This window comes from Rhinopithecus roxellana, chromosome 13 (assembly GCF_007565055.1).
Source record: "Rhinopithecus roxellana isolate Shanxi Qingling chromosome 13, ASM756505v1, whole genome shotgun sequence".
NCBI classification, from domain to species: domain Eukaryota; kingdom Metazoa; phylum Chordata; class Mammalia; order Primates; family Cercopithecidae; genus Rhinopithecus; species Rhinopithecus roxellana.
In genome coordinates this window covers 108744860-108765433 of record NC_044561.1, presented here as the reverse complement: position 1 = coordinate 108765433, position 20574 = coordinate 108744860, and positions in this window count along the sequence as shown.

Below are 20574 nucleotides of genomic sequence, written 5' to 3'. Positions count from 1 at the left end.
AATGCAGGGGCTGGGACTTCAATTGGCGACAGGTGGGACTGTGATGAGGGCCCTCTGTGGTGGGTGCGTTTGAAGTTTTTGGGGCTTTAGAGGATGAATAGAGCTGCTCTGAACCTGGTCCCTGGGGCTGGTTTTATCATGAAGGACACAGATTTTATAAATATCTCAGCCCTCACCACAGATCGCATGGCCTGGAGAATTAGAGAGGAGGCAAATTAGGAGAAGGGGCGGGAGAGCTTTCAGCTGTGCTGGCAGCCCATTTGGGGTTGCAGAGGAGTTCATGGTCAGAGTGGGCGGCCTGAATGGTTCTGTCTATCACCCATGGCTATAGGTCCCCAGGACACTGCAACCGAGGCCAGGGTGTTGGGGGCAGTCTCTGAGATAGAACCCTCAGGGCACAATCTGAGTCATTGGCCTAAATGGGGGTGGGGCCCCTCAGCTGAGTTTCTAGCAGTTAAAGGGGGAGAAGGACTCCCAACTATTCATGTCCCCAACTGCCAACAATTTGGGTCAAGGCCAGAGCTCAGAGCTTAGTCTGGGGCCAAGGTCAGGGCTCAGTTTGAAGAAGAGGTCAGAGTTGAGTCTTGGATCAAGGTCAGGTCCCAGTATGGGGCCAGGGTCAAGGTTCAACCTAGAGAAGGGATCAGGGCTTAGTCTGTGATCAAAGTCAAGGCTCAGTCTGGGGGCAGGGACCAAGGCTCAGTCTGTGGATAGGGATCAAGGCTCAGTCTGGGGCCAGGGTCAGGGCTTAGTGTGTATCCAGGATTCCTCAAGTGGGTAGTCCACTCCTTATAGTAAGTCTTACTTAGGGACAAGCTAGTTCTCCTCTTGCAGTAACACAGACCCAGGATCCAGGACTCTGCTCTCTACTGCAGAAGGGAGCTGTAACCAGAAGTTCAGTTAGACTAGAGGGGGGGAAAGTAGAGGCATGCCCCCCTACTCAGGACTGCTATTCTGGGCCTCTGTAAGTCACAGCGTGGGAGTTAAATATAAGGGGACACCACGTGGCAGGCAGTAGGTGGTTAATGACCCTGCAGGAGGCGAGTCAGAACCCAGAGAAGAAGCTGTAGTGGGGGTGAAGAGGGGGAACTAGCTTTGGTCAGAGAGGCAGGAGGCTTGGGTTTGAGGCTACTAGGTCCCTGCCTCTCTATGTGACTCCAGGTTTAGCCCTGTCTTCTCTGGGCCTCAGTTCTCCTATCATGGGAGTGCAGCTGAACTTGAATCTCTAAGCTCTCTTTATCTGTAACAGGCTGTGGACGACACTTTCTCAGGCTGGGTCTGGTGGGGAACTCATGACCTCCATTGTCATCTCCAGGAGTCAGAGCCTTACTCAGCTTTCAAGTCCTATGCCAAATATGATGTCCTCTGTGATGTCTTCTCCCAGCTGAAATTCACTGCCCCTTGGTCCAGTTTGCACACTTCTCTGCCCCTATTTCAGCCTGGAGCTCATGCTGCCATGCAGCAGGATAGGTGTGGTCCTGGCTGTTTCCCCCATTAGGAGGCCGGAAGCCCAACCTCCACCACCCATGCTTTAGTCTCACGGCCTCCAGAGTACCACAATCATGGCCCCTCTGAACCCCAGAGCCTTTGGGGACTAGAGTCATAGCAGCAGCCCCTGTTGTTACTGTACTTACTGTATGAATGGCTCTGAGGACATGGATACTCTGCACACACCTGAGCAATTAATTGACTTATTTTCCTTTTAAGGGCACAGTGAATCATGCTACTTCTTATTTTTTTTTCTTTGTCTACTAGGAAGCTCAGAGGCAAATTTATAGCCTACCTTTAATAAAGTATAACCTAGAATTATCTCGTTCTGTCTTTTCTTTTCTTCTGTTCTCTTATTTATTTTTCTTATTTATGTAGGGGAATTTTTTTAAAAAGACAGAGGAAGAAAAGGAACAAAAGAATCATTCAGGAAACCTTCACAGCTTAGAGTCATAGCTAAAAATGATAATTACTAGAGTTCATATAGAGAGTGCTTAGCGTGCAACAGGTCTTAGGTAAGCCCATGACTTGGCATCACTCATTATCTCCTGTAATCCCCACCACATCTCTAAGGGAGAGATGGGCATTACTGTTACCCATTTTGTGGATGGAAAAGCAGAGGCACAGGGAAAGTAAGTAACTTGTCCCAGAGACACACAGTGAGAAAGAATCAGAACTGGGACTTGAACCACCTGACTCCAGAACAAGCCTTCTTAACCACTTTGCTTTCTTACCTCTCAAAATAAAACTACGTCTATGCAATAGCAGAGAGGAAAAGGTCTGGAAAGGTCTGATGACCCCTACATTGACACACCAGGCCTGGAATCCTCCCTCCTCCCAAACCCTAGACTCATATATCCAATTTTCAACTCAGCATCTCCACTTGGATGTCTAACAGGAATCACCAACTTGACATGTCTAAACCTGAACTCCCAACCCTGCAAACCTGCTCTTCCCGGCCCTCTCCTTCCCACTGATGGGAGCGCCACCCTCACAATGGATCAGACCAAAACCCTGGACTTGGCCCTGACTCCTCTTTGTCATTCCCACAACCAGCACCACAGCAAATCCTGTCATCTTAGTTTCTCAGGCAGAGGATGCAATGGTGGTCTTTGTCCTGGCCAGAGACCATCTGGGTGCCGCTTTCAGCTCTGGACACCTGTCCTGATGGGTAGGCATGGAACAGTGACCAGGAGCATCATGAAGGAGTAATAATCGCAGGAAAAATGTGAACAGTTATCACTTCCTGGGCACCTGCACCAGGCTCAGGCCTTATGCTCTGAATCATTTACATCTCTCATCAACCCTCTGAGGTAGAGGGTCTACTACCCCCATTTAACAAATGAGGCACAGAGAGGTTAACTGCCTTTCCCAGAGTCACACAGCTAACAGGTAAGTGAGCAGGAATTCTAACTCAATGTGTCTGACTCAAGCTCAAACACACCATGCTGCCTGCCACTAAGCCAAGTCTTTGACGCACATCAGAGGGAACCAGGGTTATTGAGTTTGGGAGTCTGGAGAAAACAGCCAAGGTGGAGGGGAAATATCTGCTCTCTGAGGTCAATGAAGGGTGGGCCACGGGGGAGGGAAATGTATTCTGGGGGCTCCAGGAGCTGGGGAGGAAGTGGGCCACACGGAGGCCAACTTCAGCTCAGTGTAAGACAGCACTTTCTAACAATCAGGCCCCCGACAGACACACACAAAGGAGTGGGCTGCCTTGACTGATGGGAGTCCCATCTCCAGAGGTGCCTGACAGTGTCATGCTATGGATTCCACCGCTGGCAGCAAAGCAGAGTGGGAAGAGAACATACAAAAGAAGAATCAAGAAGTGGGGACAGGGAGGCTTGTCCTACCGGATATCAAGCCACATAATACAGCTATCTGTGGCAGTTCTCAACAGCCGAGGGACTGCCCTCCTAGGGCGACTTTGCAAATGGTTGGGGTAGTTTTCTTCATAACACTGACTCAGGGGAGGGTTCTACTGAGTGCCAAGGACTGGATGATGGGTGCTCAAGAACCTATAATGAACAAGACAGTCCCACCCAAGGAAGGATTGTTGTACCCCAAATGCCAAGATGTCCCTGTTGAAAAACGATGAGATACAGTGATTAGTGTAGAACTGAAATAGACAAAGAGATAGACAAAGAGATCAATGAGATTGTAGAACAGAGTTCCCAGAAACAGATCCATAAATACATGGGCACTTAAACATAAAATAGAGATGATATTTCAAATCAGTGAGAAAAGGACAAGGCGTTCAATTGATGCTGCTGGGACAATAGGCCAGCTATAGAAAAATGAAATTAGATCCCCATTTCTCACCGCATGCAAAGATAAAAGACCTAAACTTGATTAAAGATCTCAATATGAAACAAAAGGAAATAAAATGAAAATACTTAGAAGAGACCTAGAATATCTTTATGACCTTGGGTGGGGAAGGCCTTCTTAAAAGAAGTTGCAAATAAATAAAAGCAAGTGAAGGCGAAAATAAACTTTCCTACCCCCAAAGTTTAAACTTCTGAATGAAGAAGACATAAAGTTAAAAGACAAGCAATACAACTTGGAGAAAATATTTGCAACAAACATAACAAGGATTAATATTCACATATATAAACCTCTTTTACAAACTAATAAGAAAAAGATGTGACCCATAAAAAACTGGGCAAGTATATGAACAGGCATTTTGCAGAAGAGAAAAATTCAGATGACCACTAAACACATCATGAGACACTCAGCTTCTCTAATAGTCAGGCGACACTAATGAAAATGAGGTATTTTCTCCCAGCAGATTGGCAAAATTAAAGAGTGATGAATCAACTGATGCTGAGGTGCTGAGGAAATGAGGACTCACATATATCACTAACAGGAGTGCAACGTGGCATAATTACCTTGGAGGGCAATTTGGCAGTGTTTATTAACACAGAAAATCCTGCTTCCAGGGTGCACATTCACAGAGATCTTCATGGTGGAGAGCCAGAACCACTGAAACATCCACCAGCAGGAGGGTGTGGTATAAGCATACGATGGAATACTATCCGGCAGAAGAAATGAACGAGCTACAGCTGCACTTGTATACATCACAAAAATAAGTGAAAAAAGAAAAATGCAAAGGTATTAATTGATTATGATATAATTTATGTAAGAAAATCATTCAGGCTGAGCGGGAGGATCACTTGAGCCCAGGAGTTTGAGACCAGCCCTGGCAACACAGTGAGACTTCGTCCCTACAACAAATCAAAAAATTAGCTGGGTGTGGTGGCACACACCTATAGTCCCCCAGCTACTTGGGAGGCTGAGGAGGGAGGATCACTTGAGCCTGGGAGGTCGAGGCTGTAGTGAGCTATGATTGCACCACTGCACTCCAGTCTGGGTGACAGAGTGAGACCCTGTCTCCCCCTCCCCCGACCCAAAAAGAAAACCGTTCAAACATTACCTCTGGGTTTGGGTTTGTGAGTTCCCTCTACATGGAATGACTTTTAGTATTTCCTTCTTTCTTTCCTCCCTCCCTCGCTCCCTCTCTCTTTTCTTCTCTTCCTTCTTCCCTCCATCCTTTCCTTCTTTGTTTCTCCCTCCTTCCCTTCCTCCCTTCCTTCCTCCTTTTCTCCATTTTTCCCCTCCTCCCTCTCTACCTTCCTTCCTTCAGCAAACATGCTTGCTCTGTGCTCACAGGTGCTGAACATGAGATCAAGGCCCCAACTTCTAACCTTGCTATGCAAGGAACTCCCCTATGATTTGAGCCCCAGAACGACCCCTGACCCTGGCCCCACACTAAGCTCTCACCTCAGACAATGTGTCACGCTTGCTTGCTTTCTGGTTCTGTGTCCTGCTGGCTGCATGGGCTGCTGAAAGGTTCGGGGAGAGTGTGGATGAGGCGGGTTTTGTCTCCTAAGTGATCCCAGCCTCCGCTGAGGAGGCTGGCTGGTGGTGCCGAGGCCCCCGCCTTCCTTTCCCTCCTGTTCTCCCTATCACTCCTGCCATCTTTTTCTCCTTTTCTTCTTCACTCTGCTTTAGTGCCAGGCTTTGGAGCCAGGGTAGGGTGTGTGGGGAGGGTGCAGCTAGATCTCTGGGCCCAGAGCTCCAGAGCTAAGCCTCCTGGGCTGAAGTGAAGAGGCAGATCTCTTAGGCCATAGGTGATCATGAGAGCAGGTGGCCACCTCCTCCCAAGAGCCAAACAGCTGTGAAGGGCAGCCACCATAATCATGTCCAGAGCCTCAGATGGCCATAACAGGGCCCTGGAGACAGGGTGGCTGAGGATGGCCTAATTAGGCATGACAGCAGCCCCATGAGGCGTATGCAGCTTGGAGCCATTAGGGAGGCTGGTGGAGGAACAGCCAGAGCTGGCCCAGCCACTGACCCCCCACAGGGATGCTTGGCTCTGGGGCTTGAGACTGCCTGCCCGAAGGAATGTCTGTCAGCTGGGGGTGCCAGGTGCTGCCCCAGCCATGCCTGCTAGTCCTGCTGAGAAATGGCATTGGTGGCTCACGGCAGCAGTTCTAAGCCCTTTTGCGCTTTTGCTTCTTGCTGTGCTTCCTGGGGTTTGTGTGGGGGGCGGTCTTTCCCTCCTCTGGCTCTTATTTCTACTACTAAGAACTCCCTGCCAGCCCTTTTCAACCGACTGTCTCTTCTGATCCTGAAAACCATCCACAGGGCAGTGATTATAGTGCTCTTCTGCTAAGCTAGAGGTGGAAAAACTGAGGCCCAGAGAGGGATGATGACTTGTTTGAGGCCACACAGCTCACAGTTAGTAGATCCAGGATTTGAATCTTGGGTCTCTGACACACAGCCCCTGTTTGTGATACAACAGCATTTCCTCATCTTCCTGGGGCTAGTGGTGAGGGGAGGGTGGTGGTGCCATATTCCTAGGAGAGGAAAGACACCAAAGGAAGCCAAATCCAGCCTGAGTCCTGCAACCAACTCAGCATGCTCCCAGCAGGTCACACCCTTTTTCTGGGCTGGACCAGATGACACTCAGGATTAGATACTCAAGTCTCCAGTTCTCAGGCCTTTCTCAACACAACCTCCTAGCTAAGTAACGCCCTTCCACTTCCATATCTGTAAAATGAAACTAGTTGCTCTTCACCAGTGTGGTTATGCAGGTAGAATGACCAGGTTTGTCAGGTGCCCAGTGCAGGTCCTGGCACACAGTAGATGCACAGTAAATGGGCACTTTCTTCTTTTCCACACAATCTCTGAGCCCTCCACACCACCACCCCGACCTCCTTGTTTCCTTTCTGGGCTCAAACCTCAGACCTTGCAGGAAGTTCTATGAGATTCCAAGAGTATCTGCGTTTGACAATTCACTCGTGCTTTCCTCTGTGTGTAAGACTAATGCCACCACATCTGTGCATCAGTTTACAAAGCTCTGCCCCACCCATTAGTTTGTGTTACACTACCAATGACCTTCCTATTATGACTGAGGAAACTGAGGCTAGAAACTCAACTTCTCTAACCTTCAGTTTGCTCACCTCTAACATGGGAATAAATATTAGTACCTCCCCTAGCAGGTTGCTGCTTAAAAATAAATGGCATAATACATCCAAAGTTATTAAAAGGGTGCCTGGTAGATTGTAACAGAGGCTCAAATCCTACCTCAAATATTGCTCAGATTTGCACAATGCCAGGGTCAAAGCTTCTGACCTCCCAGTTGGGTCCCCAGAAAACCACAGTCCTGGAAATGATACATGAAAGTTCTCTGAAGACAGAACCGAGGACAGCACCCCCAGGCGTCAGGACCAGGCCAAATCCCTACCCTCTCTATCTTCAGTACCACGGACAACACCCCTGACATCAGCACCAAGGACAGAGGCAAACGAGTGTCCCGCACCCCGAACAGCATAGCTCAAAGGTCAAAGTGTCAAAATTCCCTTCCCCCACTCTGAGGTGGCAACGAAAATTTCTTTTTTTCTTTTCTTTTTTTTTTTTCCTAGCTAGGTACCTGTCCCATAATTAGTAAGGCCCTGAGAAGCTATTCAGGTCTATTTCTATTTGCATCTCTTTCATTCCAGAGGCCAGTTTTCCTGTGCGTTTCTCACCCCGTGAAGTTCCTTGGATTGGGGTAGCTCAGGAAGGCTTTCTGGAGGTTCTTGACTAGGAAAACCCATCTTCCTAGGCCAAGAGAGCCTTCCAAACCTTCCCTTTTTTTACCTACTGGCTTCATTTCAGACAGAAGCAGGGACAGTCACTGGATACAGTGTCACAGCCAAGTGCAGCAGCAAGGGACAAGCCCAATGTCACCTCATCTCAAGGGCTGGGCTTGTTGCCCTGCTCTCAAGACAGTGAATAAGGAGAAACACTTCTGATCCTTCAGCCTGTCCCACTCCATCACTCATCTCTGAGGCCATCTTTTATTGGCTCCTTGCCCATTTGATGAGGGCTAGATTTATTTCTGCCCTGACCACCTCTCTGATATCACTGGCTGCCCACATGGTCTCAAAGTAAACAGCTTGAGCTGCCTTGAGCCCTCTTTTAAGGACCCTCAGGACTTCAGTTCAGTTGAGACCCCAGCAGAGCCAGCAACTCAGTCCTTCTAAAGCAGCCAAAGGGGAAGATGGGGCACAATAGAATGCCAGTGTCCTCTGATACATGGGAAGAAGGCCACCTCCTCAGAGTTGTGGGGCATTGAGATGGTGTGACCAGCAACAAGTGTGGCATATAGTAAGGGCTTAGTAAACAGCTTAGTAAACATTCCCCCTTCCCAACAAGGACAATGTAATGATAGCAATGATGATCACTATCATGTTGAGTGTCTACTATCTGCTAGGTCAAGATATTGAGGGGTAGACAATGCAAGGACAATTATACTCATTTTGCTGATAAGAAAACCAAGTCAGCTAGGCGCAGTGGCTCATGCCTGTAATCCCAGCACTTTGGGAGACTGAAGTGGGTGATGGTTTGAGGTCAAGAGTTCGAGACCAGCCTGATCAACACGGTAAAACCCCGTTTCTACTAAAAATACAAAAGTTAGCTGGGCGTGGTGGTGCCCGAATATAGTCCCAGCTACTGAGAAGGCTGAGGCAGAAGAATCGCTTGAACCCAAGAGGCAGAGGTTGCAGTGAGCCGAGATCATGCCATTGCACTACAGCCTGGGTGACAGAGTGAGACTCTGTCTCAAAAGAAAAAAAAAAAAAAAAAGAAGAAAGAAAAAGAAAACTAAGCCAAGGCAGGCAGGACGATCATTCGAGACCAAAAGTTTGAGACTAGCTTAGAAAACAAAGCAGGACTCAGTCTCTACCCTGCCCCTCCAATCCCCCAGGCACAGTGACACTACTCAGGAGGCTAAGGCAGCAGGATTCTTTGAGTCCAGGTATTCAAGGCTGCAGTGAGCTATGATTGCCTCACTGCATTCCAGTCTGGGAGAGAGAACAAGACTCTATCTCAGAAAAAGAAAAAGAAAACCAATGCTTCTATGGGCCAAGAAATCTCTCAAAGGTCACACAGCCAAACAAGTGACAAAACCAGATCTCTGCCCTCAAATTCCAGGCTGCTTCTCCACCTCCAGATCTCCCATAATTACAATCACCCTCACTTCTCACCTCAGGGTACTCAGCACAGCCCATTCACTGCTTGCCAACATCCAGTGCGGGATGCTCCATGCCCAGCTGACCAGCTGTCAACAAGCTGCCAGACTCAGATACTGGGGTGGGCAAGGATGGCAGCAAGGCCCAGATTTTTTGCTCTCCTGGGACCCCATGAGATTCCAAGGGGCTCAGATGCAGCCCACTCCCATCCCTGCCACAGGTGTCTCTTTCCCTAACATGGCAAGGAGAAGTCCCCATCCCAGTTCTGCATCAGCCTCCTACACATACAGGGGGGCAGAGCTTATGAAACACCCACCATCATTACCAACATCAGTGATAGCCCCACCAGGACCCATCATACCTGTCATATAAGTAAGGAAATGGAAGCCCAGGGAGGGAAGGGACTTACCCCAGGACACCTGAACAGAATGTTTTCAGGACTCTAGACTCCTCCAGTGCCTCTGCCCCCAGACTAGGGGCTCAATGAAGGTAGGAGTCACAACATTCTTGTTCACTGCTAGGTTCCCAGCACCCATCTCAATGTCCACCATAAAGTGACTTTCTTTCCCTGCTTCTTCTGAAGCGAGGGATGATGTGTCACCCACTTTCTCTAACCAATCCAGAGTCTTCTACATACTAGGTCCCTAGTGGGTGTCTCTTGAACTATCTCATTCACTCAATAACTATTTATTTTGTGCCTAGTGTGTCCCAGCCATTGCTTTAGGTGGAGAAACCACAGTGGTAAGAAAACACAGACAAAAATAAATCCTCTGTTTTGACACTGATTGAAGTGAGTGAATTTGTTTCCTTGCCCATCTTCCCTATCTGTTGTGAGTGCCAAAGGGGCAGGGATTGTCACTGTCATGCCCAGTACTGTGCTCAGTGCCCAGAACACAATGTATGTTTGCTTGCTTGCTTGCTTGCTGAATGAATGAATGAATGAATACATGTAGGTAGAGTAGTAGAATAAAGGCAGCCACCATTTATTGAAAGGTCGCCGATTATTTTACACACATTAAATATCTCTTACAATCTTTCCCTGTGAGGTGGGTACTTTAAGGTGGATAATGCTAGCTATCTGCTAGCTATTCTTCCCTTTTTCCTAACTGAAGGGCCCAGTTAGAAATATTCACTTCATCAGCTTCCCTTGCAGCTAGGGTGTCCATGTGATCAAATCTGGCAAAAGAGATGGATGCAAAAATCCACTAAGTGGGGCTCCCAGGAAATCTTTGTTTTCCTGGTAAGAAAAGAAAACTCACGAAGCATGCAGGCTTTACTCTCCTTTTCCTGCCTGGAATTCAGATGCAGCACATGGCAGAGGAGCAGCCATTTTGTAGCCATGAGAATGAAAGATGCACGTTAAGGATGTCAGAGGCCGGGGCCCTGGATGTTTCACTTGAATCACTGCACTGGCCCTGGCTTGCCTGCCTGCCTCTGAGATTCTCTCTCTCTCCTTTAATACAGACAGGGTCTTGCTCTCTCATCCAGGCTGGAGTGTAGTGGCACGATCATAACTTACTGTAACCTCGAATTCTTGGGCTCAAGTGATCTTTCTGCCTCAGCCTCCCAAGTAGCTTGGACTACAGGAATGCACCACCATGTCTGGCTAATTATTATTTTAAAAATTATTTTTACTTTTTTGGAGACAGGGTCTCACTCTGTCACCTAGGCTGGAGTACAGTGGTGCAATCTCAGCTCACCGCAGCCTGGACCTCCTGGGCTCAAGTGATCCTTCCATTTCAGCCCCCCAAGTAGCTGGGACTACAGGCACACACCACCACCCCTGGCTATTTTTTTTTTTTTGTATTTTTTGTAGAGGTGGGGTTTTGCCATGTTGCCCAGGCTAGTCTAATTTTTATTTTTTGCAGAGATGGGGTCTTGCTATGTTGCCCAGGTTGGAATGCAGTGGCATGATCACAGCTTGCTGTATCCTTGAACTCCTGGGTTCACATGATTCTCTCACCACAGCCCCTGAGCAGGTGAAACTACAGGTGCCTGCCACCATGCTTGGCTAGTTGTTAAAATTTTTGATGGAGACAGAATCTTACTATGTTGCCTAGGCTGGTCTCAAATTCCTGACCTCAAGTGATTCTCCCACTGTGGCCTCCCAAAGTGCTAGGATTACAAGTGTGAACCATGGCCCTGAGATTCCTGTTACATGAGAAGAATAATCTTCTGGGTATTTACACAAATGTTACTTGTTTTGTTACATGCAGCCAAATGCAATTTCAACTGATTCGGTATTATTATAACAGGCAAGGCTTAGGGAGGTCAAGTGATTTTCCCAGAGTCACAGAGCAAGGAAGCAGATCTGGAATTGGCCGCTGGGTCGAATGCCGAAGCCTGTGCTCACTGTACCTGTATGCTGTCATTCCCAAAAGCAGCCCGGGCTGCCGGGAAGCCCCTCCCCACAACCAGCACTGGGCTCTCCTCTAAAACTCTTCCTGACTACCCTGAACTTAGGTCTGAGTCTAAGTTCCCCTGATATCTTCTCTCTTACCTGACCCCACCCCAGCTACACACAGGTCCAGATCCTCCTTTCAAAACATATGTGCCTCGAGTCCCAGGATTCGGCTCCGAGCCTGACCCTGTGAGATGCTCTCTGGTCATCCACTTCTCCCTGGTCCAGAATACCCCCCAACTGCCCCAAAAGCATGCACGGCAGATGCTCAAGCCATCTCTGCAGACAGGTCTCCTGGTTCCATCTCTTCCCCCCGACAGGGTCCTGCACCCACCACCAGAATAATCTTTCTCAAGAGCATCTCTCATGGGCCTGGCCCTTGACGCCTCCAGGGTCTGGCTCCAGCCACCTTCCCAACCTTTGTTCTCACTGCCCCCTCTGCTTCCTGCCCATTGACCCACCCAGCATTGGCAGGGCCAGCTCCAGTGTGTGCTTGAGAGGACAAAGAGGCCCTCTCTGACCACCCTGTCTCCAGCAAGTACCCACTACCACAGTCCTGTGGTCCCCTCTCTCGGCACCTGGGGCTATTTGAGTGTCACCCAGAGTGTCGCTAGCTTACAGCTGACACGTTTGCCATTGCCTCCCCGTCCCAGAACCAGAGCTTGTTGAGGGCAGGAAGTGTGCCCATCTTTTCCAACCATTTCCCCAGTCCCTGGCGCGAGGCCCGGTACTTGGGCTCACTCAGGAGGTGCTGAATGAAGCTCAAACTTGCTTCCCACGCCTTCCCACCACCCACTTTCTACTCCAGCCAAATAGAACTACTCCAGCTTCCCGGAACCCTCCTACTGTGGCTGACACCCAAGCGTCTCCTGGATTCTGCCTCCAGCCAGGCCTGTAGAGAGCCCAGGCCTTGCTGGGCCTTCCTCGTCCCTTTCGCCCATCAAAACCAAGCAGAGGGGAACTCCAGACTTGGATGGGATGAATGAGATTTAGGGACACTGGTGCGTGCGGGCATGCATGTGTGCATGCGTGTGCATGTGTGTGTGCGTGTGTGTATGGGGGGACTGGTGTATACATTCTACCCTGGATGTGGCAGCCTCTTCCTGTCCTTATTCTTGCATTTCTGCCACTGGTTACACCAATCTGAGCTAAGTCTGAAATGCCCTGGTGTTCCTTGAGTAGCCACAGCTGTAGGAAAGGAGAAGGGGAAAAACATTAACATTTACTGAGCCCATATTAAGTGCTAGGTGCTGTTCTAGCCCAAATAATAATGGTAACAAGGATGATGATAATAGTAGTGGCTAGTATTTGTCGTGCATTTAGCATGTGCCATGCACCATCCATCCTAAGGCTTTTAATCAGACAGATCCTACTAGTATCCCCATTTTACAGATGAAGAAAAAGAGGCTCAGAGAGGTGGAGTCGCCTGAAATCACAGAGGAAGGAAGTGGTCCGGAGCTTGGCTATCTATCGTCCCAAATCTGCTCCTCTGCCAGGTTGAGTAGGGTAACACCCAGGTGTCTTGGCATGGGGGGAGGAGCTTCTCCTTGCAACTCCTGCTGCCTCTGAGTGAAAGGCTGGAAGCAGCAACTTCCCAGCAGAGCGGGGCTCTCCTGGGGGACGGCTGGGCTGGTAAGACTTACCCTAATCAGCAAAGCTGTAGAACAGTGCTCCAGCCCCCCAGAGGACCAGGCCCGAAGAGTAGCAGGGTGGACGGAAGTCGTTGAGCCTGGGCTCCGCTTCCCCAGTAAGGCTGAAGATTTTCCCAAAAGCCTGGGCCAAATTTATCTGCCAATCCCCCGAAGAGCTGATTCCAGCGTCTTTCTGGAAATGTCAGCCCGTGTGGTTGGAGGAACGCGGGGAGAGTTTTCCTCTAAATAGCAGGAAGCATATGGGAGGCGGATGGCATCCGCCGCCCCAACCTGCCAACTCTTGCTCAAGTGGGAGCTAAAAGGGGCCCAGAAGGGTCTGGAAATCCTACCACCTCCCAGGGAGGTTGAAGGGGGAGCTGGAGACAGAGACTGTGGCAATGAGAAGGGCGGAAAGTGGGTCCCAAAGGGCAGGCAGGCAGGAGCACCCTGATGAGCAGAGGTGCCTGAGGCTCTCAGATGGGAGTGACACTCGCAGGAATCTAGCGCAACGACCACAGTAATAATAGCCACCATTCACTGAGCGCTTGCAATGCGCCAAATCTGGGTTAAGCACTTTATTTGGATGATTTCACTTAAACTTTGCAATCAACTCTAAGATGGGGGCTGCTGCTATCCTTGTATTACAGATGAGGAAACCAAGGTTCAGAGAAGGAAGGACCTGAAATCACATTCTCTCTGGGCTGGAAAGGACCTTCCAGATCCTCAGCTGAATCACAAATCCTCTACAGACTCTGCCAAGCTATGGTGCAGCTGCTGCTTGAACACTCTCAGTGATGAGGAGATCGCTACCTACCACCCAAGCTAGCCCATCTGCAGAGAATTCTTTGTATCCAAAAGGTTTTCCTAGCCTAAGCTGGGATCTCCTTCCCTGGAGCTTTTCCTGTGAGTGCCAGACCGAGACCCTGCCTCCTCTAACAGAGATGGAAAGGCAGGAAGCCAGGCCCCTCTCTTCTCCAGGCAACACTCCAGGTCCTCACACAGCTGCCCAGGCGGGGATCTGGAGCTCCAGTGCCAGCTCTCTCACCCATTTCTGCCCCTGGACCATGGTAACCAGAACAGTCTCCAGTCACCAAGCACTTCCTATGTGCCAGGCACCGTGGAGAACCTGCCCTTGACACGCTCTCCTCCGACCTTCCCCATAACACTTGAGGCAGCACTAGCATCACCTCCGCTTTACATAGGAGAAAACTGAGGCTCTACAAGGGGAAGAGACGCAGGACCCTGGAGGCCTCACCAGGCTGCTGCTCTAAGTCTCACGAAGCTGAAGAGGTCCCTGCGGGCTCTACCTGGGGACACTGACCCAGGCTTTGCCAGGATTCACCTCAACAGTGGTCCACAGGGCCCCCAAACCCACATCACCCTCCTAACTCTCTCCCCTTGAGCAACACTCAGTCTCCAAATTTTGTTGAATCTCCCTGTAAACGCCCTTCTGTGCCATTCTCATGGTCCTGTCCTACCTGCTGTCACCCCCAAGACCAGCCCAGGATCTTGTTTTTTTTTTTTTTTTTTTTAATTATATGTATATTTTGAGACGGAGTCTTGCTTTGTCTCCCAGGCTGGAGTGCAATGGCGCGATCTTGGCTCATTGCAACCTCCGCCTCCCAGGTTCAAGTGATTCTCCTGCCTTAGTCTCCTGAGTAGCTGGGATTACAGGCGCCTGCCACTGCACCCAGCTAATTTTTGTATTTTTCAGTAGAGATGGGGTTTTGCCATGTTGGCCACTGAACTACTGACCTCAGGTGATCCACCCGCATTGGCCTCCCAAAGTGCTGGGATTACAGGCATGAGCCACCATGCCTGGCCTTAAAAATATTTTTTTAAAGAGATAGGGTCTCTGCTGGGCACAGTAGCTCAAGTCTGTAATCCCAGCACTTCAGGAGGCCAAGGCAAGAGAATCACTTGAGCCCAGGAGTTAGAGGCTGCAGTGAGCCCTGATCTTGACACTGAACTCCAGCCTGGGCAACAGATCAAGAGACACTGGAGAGAGAGAGAGACAGACAGAGAGAGAGAGAGAGAGAGAGAGAGAGAGAGAGAGAGAGAGAGAGAGAGTTGCTCTGTTGCCCAGGGTGGAGTACAATGTACAATGGTGGGATCATAGCTCACTGCAGCCTTGAGCTCCTGGGCAAAGCTAGGATCTTTCCAACACCTAGACCTAACTTTAACTTTGGCTCCCTTTTACCTTAAGGGTCAAGTTCAAACTCCCCAGCCCAACAGTTGAGGCCTTGTAAGCTCCAGCCTTGGCCGACCTCTCTAGCCCCGTGTCTCCCCACCATCTCTCACACCCTCCTGCCTAACAGCTCAACAGCAGGCAGGTGAGATCTTCAGAGAGCCCCTCCCAGTTGCTTCTCCCTGCAGAATCCCTATTCATCCTTCAACACTGCTTGGAGGAACAGAATCAACTGCCTTGGCCCCAGAGATCCCTGAGTGATCAGCACCTACCTCTCATCTCTCATGCCTCACCTGTCATCACTGACGGAGACGCTTCTCTCCTGGCTGAACTGAGAATTTCCCCTGGGAAGGGGCAGCTCTCATTCATCCTTGTAGCTCCACGTCTAGTGCAGCACCCGGCACGTGGTAGGCACTGATAAATGTGAGTGTGGGGACAAATGACTAAATGAAGACCATGGGGCATGATAAAGTATTAGAGAGGACCCACAAAACGCAGCTGGTGCAAGTCATAACTTTGCTATATCAGAAACAAAAAACGCTGCTGTCAAAACAGTCACAAAGCATTCGAGGATTTAGAAGAGAATCGGGGGATGATCTGGGAATGACTGGAGTTTCCAGAAAAAAGCTGCCCAAACCCAAGTAGATGAAGTGACCAGATCCCACCTGTAGGGTGGCAGGAGACAAGGAGCAGGGCCACAGAGGGGAAGGTTGGGGAGAGGCTGGGTCTATGTCCCAGCCCTGTCTCCAATTTGCTCTGCGTTGTCAAGTAAGCGGCTTGGCCTCTCTGAGCCTCAGTTTCCTTCTGGGTAAAGGGGGTAAAATGCAAGGGGCATTTGGAAAATTGGCTGGAGCAGCAGATGTGTGTCTAAAGGCCTAAACACTTCCTCTACTGTCAAGGCAATGGGACTCTCTCTGCCCTGCATTCAAACTCCCAGCAGGTGTTGCAGACATCCAGGGCTTCCTCATCTTGGACCCACCTGACCTGGAAAAGCAGGCTTCTGCCTGCCCTCCCAGCAGGTCATTTGGGGGACAACCCTCAGTGTCTTGGGCAGTGCCAGGCTTGTGGACTTGGTCCTGGGAAGAAGCTTTCTAACTAGCAGTGCAGAAAATGGAGAGTGAGCTCCCCATCTCTGGAGTTATGCAAGCAGTGGCTGGGCATCTCAGGACAGGAATTCTGACTCAGGGTGGGAAGGAATTTAGACCAGTAGATATCTAAGGCTCCCTTGAGGGGCACTGGGTCCTTTTTCTCGTTCCCCATGTAGGGCCTTGATCTAACTCCTCCAGGCTATGCTCCTAGCACAAGGCAGAGCGAGCTCACTGACACTTCCCTCATCCCACAATATCCCCCAAAGGCTCCCCACTGCCTTCAGGATCAAGTTCAAGTTCTTACCCCGGCATTCAAGGCCCCTGTGGTCTGGGCCTGCCTCCTCTCATCCTATAGTTGCACCTCCACCACATGCTCTGGGACTTTGACACATTGTTTTTTCTGCCTACAACATTCTTCCAGCATTCTGGTTGGCTACTCAGTTTAGGTATCACCTCCTCCAGAAAGCCTCTTCCTTGCTCCCAGGCTGGGCTTTTCATGCCCACAGCCCCTGTATGCACATCCACCTTAGCACCTCTCACATTCCAGACAAATTGTCCATGTGTTCCCCTCTCCCCCAAAGACTGCAATCATTTGGAGGGCCGGGACAGCTCCCTTGCGGGACAGAGAGGGTTGATATCTCCTGAGTGAAATTGGTACTTCAGAGATTCCAGTGTTCTGACTCCAAGAAAGTCTAAGGCTGCCTCAGGGAGCTTCTGACCATAAGATCTGGGTTCGAGACTCCTTCCTTTTTCTTTCTTTCTTTTTTTTTTTTTTTTTTTGAGACGGAGTCTCACTGTCACCCAGGCTGGAGTGCAGTGGCATGATCTCGGTTCACTGCAAACTCTGCCTTCCACGTTCAAGTGATTCTTCCACCTTAGCTACCCAAGTGGCTGAGATTACAGGCGCTGGCCACCACACTGGGCTAATTTTTTATTTTTAGTAGAGACAGGGTTTCTCCTTGTTGGCTAGGCTGGTCTTGAACTCCTGCCTGACCTCAGGTGATCCCCCCTGCCTTGGCCTTCCAAAGTGCTGGGATTACAGGCGTGAGCCACTGCACCTGGCCAGGACTCCTTTCAATAGTTGCATTGTTTTTTTTTCTGATTATGAAAATCATGCATCTTGGGGAATTCAGATAATTACGGGAAGTGGGAGCTGCTGGATTTGGCCACCATTTGGTCTACTTTAGGTCATAGCCTACATCTACTTCTGGGGGAGCCACTTTTCCCCATTTTCCACTCTTGAGGTTCCAGTGGTGTTGACTCCACCCCCAGCTAGTGGGGGGTGGTACATAGGCCCAGGCTGCCAATCAAAGCACCAAATTCCCCTTAGCAACAGCAATTGATTGAGGGGTGGGCACATCCCACAAATTTGACCGATCAAAGCCAAGACTTAGTTCTGGGACTTGTGTTTGAGCAATCAGGGAAGAATTTTTGCTTATTTCTTTGGACAGGCATCTTATTACCTGTACATGAGAGCTTAATGAGAACATGGGAACAACCCAGAGAGAGCCGAGTTGAGAAACAGAGAAATCAAGTCCTGGTAGCCCTGAGCCCCTGGATCCAGCTGAGCCTGAAGCCATCAGACCTCTGGACTTTACAGTTACAAGTCAATCAAATCCATTTTTGTTTAAACTAGTTTGAGGTGGGTTTTCTGTTACCTTACTTGAAAAAACTCTGAATGATACAAACAAAAATAAAAATAGAGCTCACCTATATCTCACCATCCAGAGAAAGCCACTATCAGCAGTTTAATGACTAGTCTTCTGAGCATCTCCCGAGGCAGGAGCACACATGTTTATATATTTTTTTATAATAAAAGTGAAAAAAAAATCAGTAGATACTTAAGTAGATATCCTGTTCCTCCCTGCAAATCCTAACATTCAGGAAATATTCCAAATCCAGATGTCGCACAACATACACCAATTTTTAACCTTCTGTTTTTCCCCAAAAATGCACCATGGACAAGTTTCCATGTCAACAAATAGAGATTTACAGCACTGTTTCTATAGCCGTGGAGAATGGCATTGTCTGGCCGGATGTAAGTTATTTAACCAACTCTCACAAATAGAGAATTGGGTCATTTCTAATTTATCACTGCAATCAAGAAAGGTGCAGTGAACTTACTTGCAAAATGCATATGTTTGCAGTTGCCAGGTTATTTATGGCTAAGATGCCATGATTCCGAAAGTTTGACTTCACGAGCGTACATTGTTCTGCCTGAGATTTAAGATTCTCTTAGTGGCTGTAAAGTAGTATCTGTTTTCCTGGGCAGGTATACTAGTTGTGGGGAAAAAAAAGCAAATCCTGGGCCAGGGTGTCCCCATCACAGCGTATTTGGCAAGGATGCTCACTGGCAGATGCAAGGGACGTGATGGGGAGGGAGGTGAATAGGGGAGGGAGGTGGTGGGGGGCAGGCGGGGTGTGGGGTGGTGCGGACCTGAGGTCCAGCTGGCCTTGTGCCCAGCCAAGCTGACAGTGTGACAAGGCCCAGAGTGGGCCTTGTCTCCCAACTGGGTCTGACTGCCAGTGACGGAGGGAGAGGTAAGCCTGGGGAGCCCTGGCAGGACATGGCGACACACGGTAGGTGCCACCTTTAGCAGTCACAGTCATAGCAGCAGCACCGTCAGGGATGTGACCCTGGTACTGCCCTAGCCCTCCACATGTTTCTACTCACTTAAGCCCACATCCACCCTCTGATGCTATTCTTATCTCTGTTTTGCAGAAGAGGAAACTCAGCCTCAGAGAGGGCGAGTTACTTGTCCAAGGTCACACAGTCAAAGGGATGACCCAGATCTGCTGATTCCCCAGCCCCTGCCTTATTCCATTGAGGTGGGTAGCAGGAGAGAAGAAGTGCCCTAGACAAGATGGTGGGAACCCTAAAATCCTCTGTTCCTCCCTATAAGTCCTCAAACTCAGGAAAGACTCCAAATCCAGAAAAGTAGAAAGAAGAAGCAAAGATCATCCATGCCCCCACTTCCCAGGAAGAGCACTGTGCAGTTTTCAGAAACACATATAATTCTTACAGAAATGATATAATGCTACCCATGCTGTTTTATAACCTCTTAAAAAAAAAAACTCCACGACACACTATGAAGTTCTTTATGCAACAATAAATTTAGCTCCGTGGCCCCGTTTCTAACAGCTGCAGCAGGCGCCACTGCGTGGCTGCAGTCAAATGGCTTTAACTGGCCCCGTGGGGATGGACAAACGGGTTGTCCCCAATTGTCCTACTAACAGCAACGATGTTACATGAGCACTGTCCAGCATGGCTGGATCCACGTCATCCTTCCGGGTCTCAGCTCAAGTGCCATCTCCTTAGAGAGGGCCATCTTGGACAGTGCCATGTCACACAGGCCTCCTACCGGTTCATCTTCATGATGTCACCATGTTAATTTCCCTCACTGCACCAATGGAGTCCCTCCTCATTCCATTTATGTCTTTGGGTGACTGTATAATATCCGCTCCTCCCCAAGCCTGTGTGCTCCAGGAAGGGTGTGAACTAGCAGGGACTAGACTCAAGAGATGTCCTTGGAATGCATGAATGAAGAGATGTCCTGTCAGGACAGCAGACTGCCCCGCTCCATGACATGACCCCAGAGTCGGTTCAGGGCCCCACAGAGCAGCCTTGGAACTCACTTCCAGCCATGTGTTGCTTGGAGCATCTATGCCCAGATGCCTGCCCCACCAGAGACCCCAGCACCAAGCAAGGCTTTCTGCACGCACAGGATACAAGGCAATGGAGCCTGGCAGAGCAACTCCACTACCCACTGTCTGTGTGGACTTAGGCCTCAGTCCCCTCATCTGTAAAATGGGGCCAATACTGCTAATCTCACAAGGTTGTTCTGAAGATTAAAGAAGGTAACAAATGTGTTTAGCACATAATAGGTCCTCAGAAAATTGCAGTTTGGCGCTCCCCATCCAGTGAGTTCACAGGTGGGTCTGACCCTGTCTCACCTGGATGGCATTTTTTACCTTTAAAAATTTTTAATGTTATTTGTTTATTTATTTTTTTAGAGACAAGGTCTTGCTCTGTTGCCCAGGCTAAGGTACAGTGGCATGATTATACCTCACTGCAGCTTCAAACTTTTGGGCTCAAGTGATCCTCCCACCTCAGCCTCCTGAGTAGCTGGGACTACCGGCACATATCACTATGCCTGGCTAATTTTTTAAAATTTTTTTGGAGAAGGGGGTCTTGCTATGTTGCCCAGGCTCGTCTTGAACTCTTGGCCTCAAGCCATTCTCCCACCTCACTCTTTTATTA